The following is a 6,768-nucleotide window of genomic DNA, read 5'->3' as shown; positions in this document are numbered from 1 at the left end:
ATTAGCGACCAATTTAAATATATAATTTTTTTTAACGTTTGTCTTCACATCTCAACTCATGTAGTACGGTAGTAGGGAGAATCTAAACAGTTAGTGATTAGCAGATTAATCCAAATCATTCTCATTCTTTCAACATTGTCGTCAAAATAAAATGCACAAAATACCAACCTTATAACAATGTCCAACTATAGTATATATAGCCGTACCATGATTGTTACTTGCTATTGCAATCACCTGTATATGACTTCTTTTCTCTCTAGTTATCCACTTATCCCTGATTGTTTGCTTGTTTTATTTATTTATGATTTCACTTTTATTTTTACCCTTTGAAACAATTTAGTTGAGCAATAACGATTGACGAACGATCGAAGCGTTCTGCAGCTGGTCAAGTAACCTTTATTTAAGTAAATTGTGACCTCATCTTTCAACTTGTAGGGGTGTCTATGGATCGGATCGTATCCACAGATCCGCAGTAAATATCCGCATCCGATCCGAAAATTATGGATACAATCCGATCCACAAAGGGTGCGGATTTGATCACGGATATCTGCTCTACATCCGCGGATCCACAGATTCGCACTATAATAATTAAAAAATAAAAAATATATATATGTTCGGTATTATATTTACTTGTTTGTATGTTTTAGTTAGTAATTATTATTCATATATTGTATTATTTTATTTTTGTTATTTAGAGAGAGTTTGATTAAAAATATTTTAGGAATAAATAAGTTTAAAAGTACAAAAGAAATATTTTTATCGAATTCTTTTACATAAAAATATGATTAAAAAGAGAAGATTTAATTATGTGGATATATCCGATATCCGATCCGTACGAATCGGATCTGTCACTAAAAAGTACTAAAAATGCGGATATTATATTCGATCCGATGTAAATTGTGTGAATCAGATCGAATTTTCGGCCATATCCGATCCGATCTGATCCGATCCGCGGACACTCCTATCAACTTGATAATATTAATTTCTTATCAAGATTGATGATCTCATAGCTTATTGTGGGAAAAATTTCCCTTTAACTGATTTTGCGCATAAACATACACGACAAAGCACGCAGTAGTGACCGCGGCCGGTGGGGGACCCTACTTGTGGTGCATAATTTTGGTCAAAGAAAACATCCAAGATTATTTAATTTGAGGACGACTCCGAACGTGTACGTATCTTCCATTAATTAAAGGAATCAATCAAATTGTAGGAAATAAAAGAGACGATAATTGTAATCACAAGGTAATAAGAAGGAAGCAACATGGAATCAAAGCAGCTTCAATTTTATTCGAGCTGGACCAGCTGGTGGTGGTGGTGGTGGACTCATCACTATTAAGAAAGAAAATAACACACATAATATTCGTACAAAACACTAGCAGACATGTTATCCAGGGTGGAAAACACAACACATTACACAAATTGCACAACAGCAAGTAACCAACTACCAAGAAAGGACGAAACCCTTACACATGCAAAGGTAAAGCAGGTCACGGGAACGTCGTGAAACTTACTTTTAAAAAGGGCATATATAATCAGAGTCTTTTGTGATATACACTACTATATATGGTGACGTGGTCTGTAACGAAATAAGGATAAAACCGTAAAAGTGAATAATAAGGTGAACGTAAAATTTTAATTTGATACACAATATGGAATAGAAAAATGCTACTTGTACAACAAAATTTAGTCTTTAAATTTAATATTTTATTATTTTAATTTTTTAATTAATCATATTTTCTATTTTTAAGGAACCACTTTTATTTTGAATATTTATCATCGTAAAATTTGTAACCACTTACAATACATTAATTTTTTACAAACTAAATCATAAAACTCGTAACAACTTTTCGTGTACTAATTTTAAAAAAATCAGTGAAGTTTTCAAAATCAATTAAACTCACTTCAATTATTTTTTTATTCAAAACATTCAAAACTCATGTCAAAAATACATCTAAAATTAAATAAACAACATAAACACATTCAAAATTATGTATTAACACATCTAAATTATTCTCATTGTAGTTCTAAATCACAAATATATTTTTAAAAAAAGAAAAAAAAACACAGACACTTCCAATATTATACATAAATTTTAAAAAAATAGAATTTTTTATTAAGCGAAAAAAAGAATAACATATCTTCATGAATGAACTCAACCAAATTTCTTTAGAATTTTGCAAGCAAAAATACCAGAAACAGAAGGAGTGCGACGTGGGAGAAGAGACAGGGGGAGGTGCGGGTGTGCGCAGAAGAAGTACGTGTCACTTGGAGGAGTGCGTCGTCGAAGGAGGAGATCGTCGTAGAAGAGTGCGCAACGCGGGAGAAGACGAAAGGGCTACAGATGAGGAGGGGGAGGCGCTGCAACTCTGAATCTTTACAGAGCGAAAATTTTACTAGTAATTTAAGATGGTTTAAGATTTATTTTAGAATTTTAAAATCGAAATTTTGAATTCTAACTAATTTGATTTTGAATATTAGTTTTTGTATATATTATTTTGTTTTTATGTATACATTTTTTTTTTAATCTTTCCTCGCATCTTATTAATCATGTAACGTTACTTTTACTATATTGTTTGATGGAGTTATTTTTCCTTTCACAATTTTTTAAGAGCTTCACATACACGGCCACCAATGTTGCTTTTACCATGTTTTACAGTGCTAACGAGATTTGAAAGTGCATATAACTTTTTCGTGTTATCTTTACTTTTCATGATTAATTTTTTCGTATGATTAATTTATTAGTGAGTCGTTCCCCTATAACTTAAAAGTATAAATGGTTATGTTTTTCTCACATGAATAAATTAATAAATTATTCTCCCAACAATATTTAAATGTCATGACGTATAAATTGTTATATTTGTTTCCTAATTTCCTTTATGTAAATAGTTGCATGTAGCTGACTTACATTTTTAATAAATTACTACTAGTGTATGTTTGCGTACAGGAATACATAAAATTATATAAAAAAATTTATTAAAAAAATTAAATAAATATATAGTAATTTTTATTATAAATATTTTATAAAATTATAATTAGAATTAAAATTTCAATATTTTTAATATTAAAATATTAAAAATAATTAGTATTTGTCCTAACCAATTTGAGTTTATTGAGTGGTTAGCTCACTTGTCCGCGTAAACAACTATTAGGAGTTAGAATATCATCTTATGTGTGTAGTAATTCATTGACTAACGGTAAACTCTTAATAAAATGGAGCACGAGCATCAATACGTGATTAGACTTGGCAGGAGTACCCGAATACGCGAGTATTCGACCTACCATATCCGGGTGGAGAGGGTAATAACTTGACCCGAGTTGCGACAGATTTTGCTCGGGACAGGGCATGGTCGGGTTTAGGGTGTACCCGCTCTGGATATATACATACAAACACTTTTTAGGAATTAGGATTTATCTCACATCACAGTGATTCACAGCTTCAGTCCATACTCTATAACCATGTCAGAGAAACCAGTCATCATCACCCAAAGTCTTCTTCTCGACTTTTTTACAAAAAACCTCATAGCTCGGTCATTATCGTTGGTGAGCCCATCGCTGCATACCCCTTTACAGCTCCCATCTTCCTTAACAACTCATGTCGTCATCGCTGCTTGTTCTGTTATCGTTGTTGTTGAGCTCATCGCCACCTTTCTTCTACTGAGTCCCTTTTCTCTAGGTAAATTCCTCTTTCACTTTCACTGTGAGTCTGTTAAATTTTTATCTTTTTCTTCCACAAACTCATCACTTAGTCGCCGTCGCTATGAGCCCGAGCATTGTCGTTGTCGTTGCAGTTTCATGTGAGTCTGTCACCGAATAAAATATCATTTTTATTCAAGTTAGACCAGTTAGAAATAGGCATCATGAGATCATTTTTGCATGTGATTTCTGAATTTTCTCATCCAAATTTGATTTATGTAGTTGGGTATTTTAGTATGGCAATCATTGTGGTTTCGCTGCGATACTAATGTGATAAAAAGTTGCGGTAATTTCATAACTAATATATGAGACAGACCAGATTATTAAAGTAATCAGAGAAATAACATTCAGATGTGCGCATAAAGTTTATAAGATATGATTATCTCGGGAAAATATATATGTATAGTCCAAGTGGAAGATTGTTAAGAAGTTATTATTTCTTAATATATTTATGGGTAATACATATATTAATGGGCAATTTACATATATAAAATAAATGAAAGAAGGTGTTACGTAAATACAACATTTCAAAAACCAGACGCAATTGCAACATTCCTAACTATATGTAAACCGCGACACCCTAACGTGAATTCAACTTACACGTAAACCACTAGACCCTATCGCGGTTTACGTTCAAAGTATGCAAGCACATAAACCGCTACACCCTCTAGCGGTTTATGAGGAGATACGCAGTGAGGGTATTCCGCGAGACCCTGATGGAAAAATGTAACACTAATGATTATATCTCTAATACTTCCTAAACCTCCATTGTACACATTGTATAAATATTCCATTGGCTCCTCATACTTTCCCTTATAATTATTATATAATACGTTTATTATCAAAATTTTGCATAATATGAATTATGATCCTATCAAAAAGGATAAATTAAATAAAAAACTAATTATAAGTAACAATAGAAGCATAAATATTGAAATTTTATAATTTAAAATAATACTAAATTAAAGAGTACTGATAGTACTAACAAAATTATAGAATATTTTCTTTTTGTTTGACGTTATAAAATTTAGGAAAGTTTTCAAGTATACCAGTACATGCAACATTTCTATTTCGCGACAGAGTCTCGCGAAATATCCTCACTGCATATATCCTTATAAACCGCTAGAGGGTGTAGTGGTTTATGTGCTTGCATGCTTTGAACGTAAATCGCGACAGGATCCAGTGGTTTACGTGTAAGTTGAATCCGCGTTAGGGTGTTGCGGTTTACATATAGGTAGGAATGTTGTAATTGCGTCTGGTTGTTTGGAATGTTGTATTTGTGTAACACCTTCTTCTATTTATTTTATATATGTAAATTGCCCTATATTAATTTTACTCGTAAATTAAGTAATTTTACATTAAATGACTTATATAATGGTGATATCATTTATTGTCATAAATGTTGAATTAAATAAGTCATTATTACTTTTGATTTAGATAAATGAGATTAAAACCAGAGATACTATTTTATTTGGATTTTAAGGTTTAATGAGTGTCATATTCAAATATAAATAATGACTTCAGGATTTCGTTGCCCAACACATCAAATCCGCCTTCATAACTCTTTTTCGACAGTAGAGTTGCGATTCAGCTCTATCAGGGATACAAAAGGTCTTGGTTGACGAAGATCAAAGAACTACAAGACCTAAGCTCTCTGATCTCAATCATGCTCTCGAATGAAGGGACACTTCTGCGCTCTCAGTTATATTTCATAATGATTTAACATAGATGATGTTGAGATTGAGAAATCCTAAAATTTTCATATAAAATAAAGGGTAAAGATATTTTTTGTCCCTGAAGTTTAGCAAAAATTTTAAAAATACCCTTAAGTTTTATTTTGTTTCAATTTTGTCATAGAAGTTTTCGATTTGCATCAAATATACCCTTAACGGCTAAATTTTCAAAAAAATTAAGACCAATCTAACAATAATGCATGAAAACTATGCTTGATTTGCTTGTGTTGAGGTTTGTTCTTATGAAATTATTGTTGAATTGGTCTTAAATTTTTTGAAAAATTAGCTGTTCGGGGTATATTTGATGCAAATCGAAAATTTTTAGGACAAAATTGAAACAAAATAAAACTTAGGGGTATTTTTGAAACTTTTGTCAAACTTCAGGGACAAAAAATATACTTTATCCTAAAATAAAACTTTTATTCAATCAAATGATGATAAATAATTTTATTAAATTGAATTATATTAATGTGGATAAAAAGATGTACTTAGTTCTATTCATCCTAAATAATTCTATATTCACTATTACTTATCCATCTAAATAATTCTAACATTAATAGAATATTATTTTTAGATGCAAAAAATCTAAAATATATTTATTCAATTTCAAAAATTAATATTCATATTTAACTTAAGATTTGAACAATATGACAAAAAATATTATATTTTTTAGTTAAAAAAGCAAAATATCTATACATATATTTTTGTGCTTTAACTTTAGATTTTTCAAAAAAATTTGGCAAGTTAATAGAATCAAATTATATTTCTATAACATATATAAGAAGGTATATTACACATAAATAAGAAATGTTAGGTGTAATAAGAAAGATTAAGTTGGGAGTAAATAGTCATTTTTAACCATAAAAGATTTAGACGCTGATAAAATTATCGATGAAAAATTAAAACTAAAGTTTTATACATGCAAAATAAGTTTTGTTCGACAAAAATGATCAATTATTAAATTTTTATTAATAATTCTATAAATACCCCTCTCCTTTCATCTTATTTCCTCATCTTTCTTCCACAACCACCACCACATCTGCTGAAATTAAAGTTATACTCATACAAGATAAATTTCGTTCGGTAAAGATTAAAATCATTGATTCTCTAACTTTGCTGCCTCTATTCCCCCTCTCTCGCTCATCACTCTCTTTTCTTCCCTTCGTGTCTCTTTGTTTGGCAGTGACCAAAAATAGATCTGATTGTACCTTTCAAATACTATGAAACCATGACCTCCGATGAGGCCTTTTGTCGCAGCTTGTCAAATCGAGGCCTCCATCATAGCTCACTACGAAACCATGGTTGCTCTCTCTCTCTCTCTCTCTCTCTCTCTCTCTCT

The sequence above is a fragment of the Arachis ipaensis genome, chromosome B03 (genome assembly GCF_000816755.2).
Source record: "Arachis ipaensis cultivar K30076 chromosome B03, Araip1.1, whole genome shotgun sequence".
NCBI lineage: Eukaryota > Viridiplantae > Streptophyta > Magnoliopsida > Fabales > Fabaceae > Arachis > Arachis ipaensis.
This window is presented reverse-complemented; position numbering follows the sequence as displayed.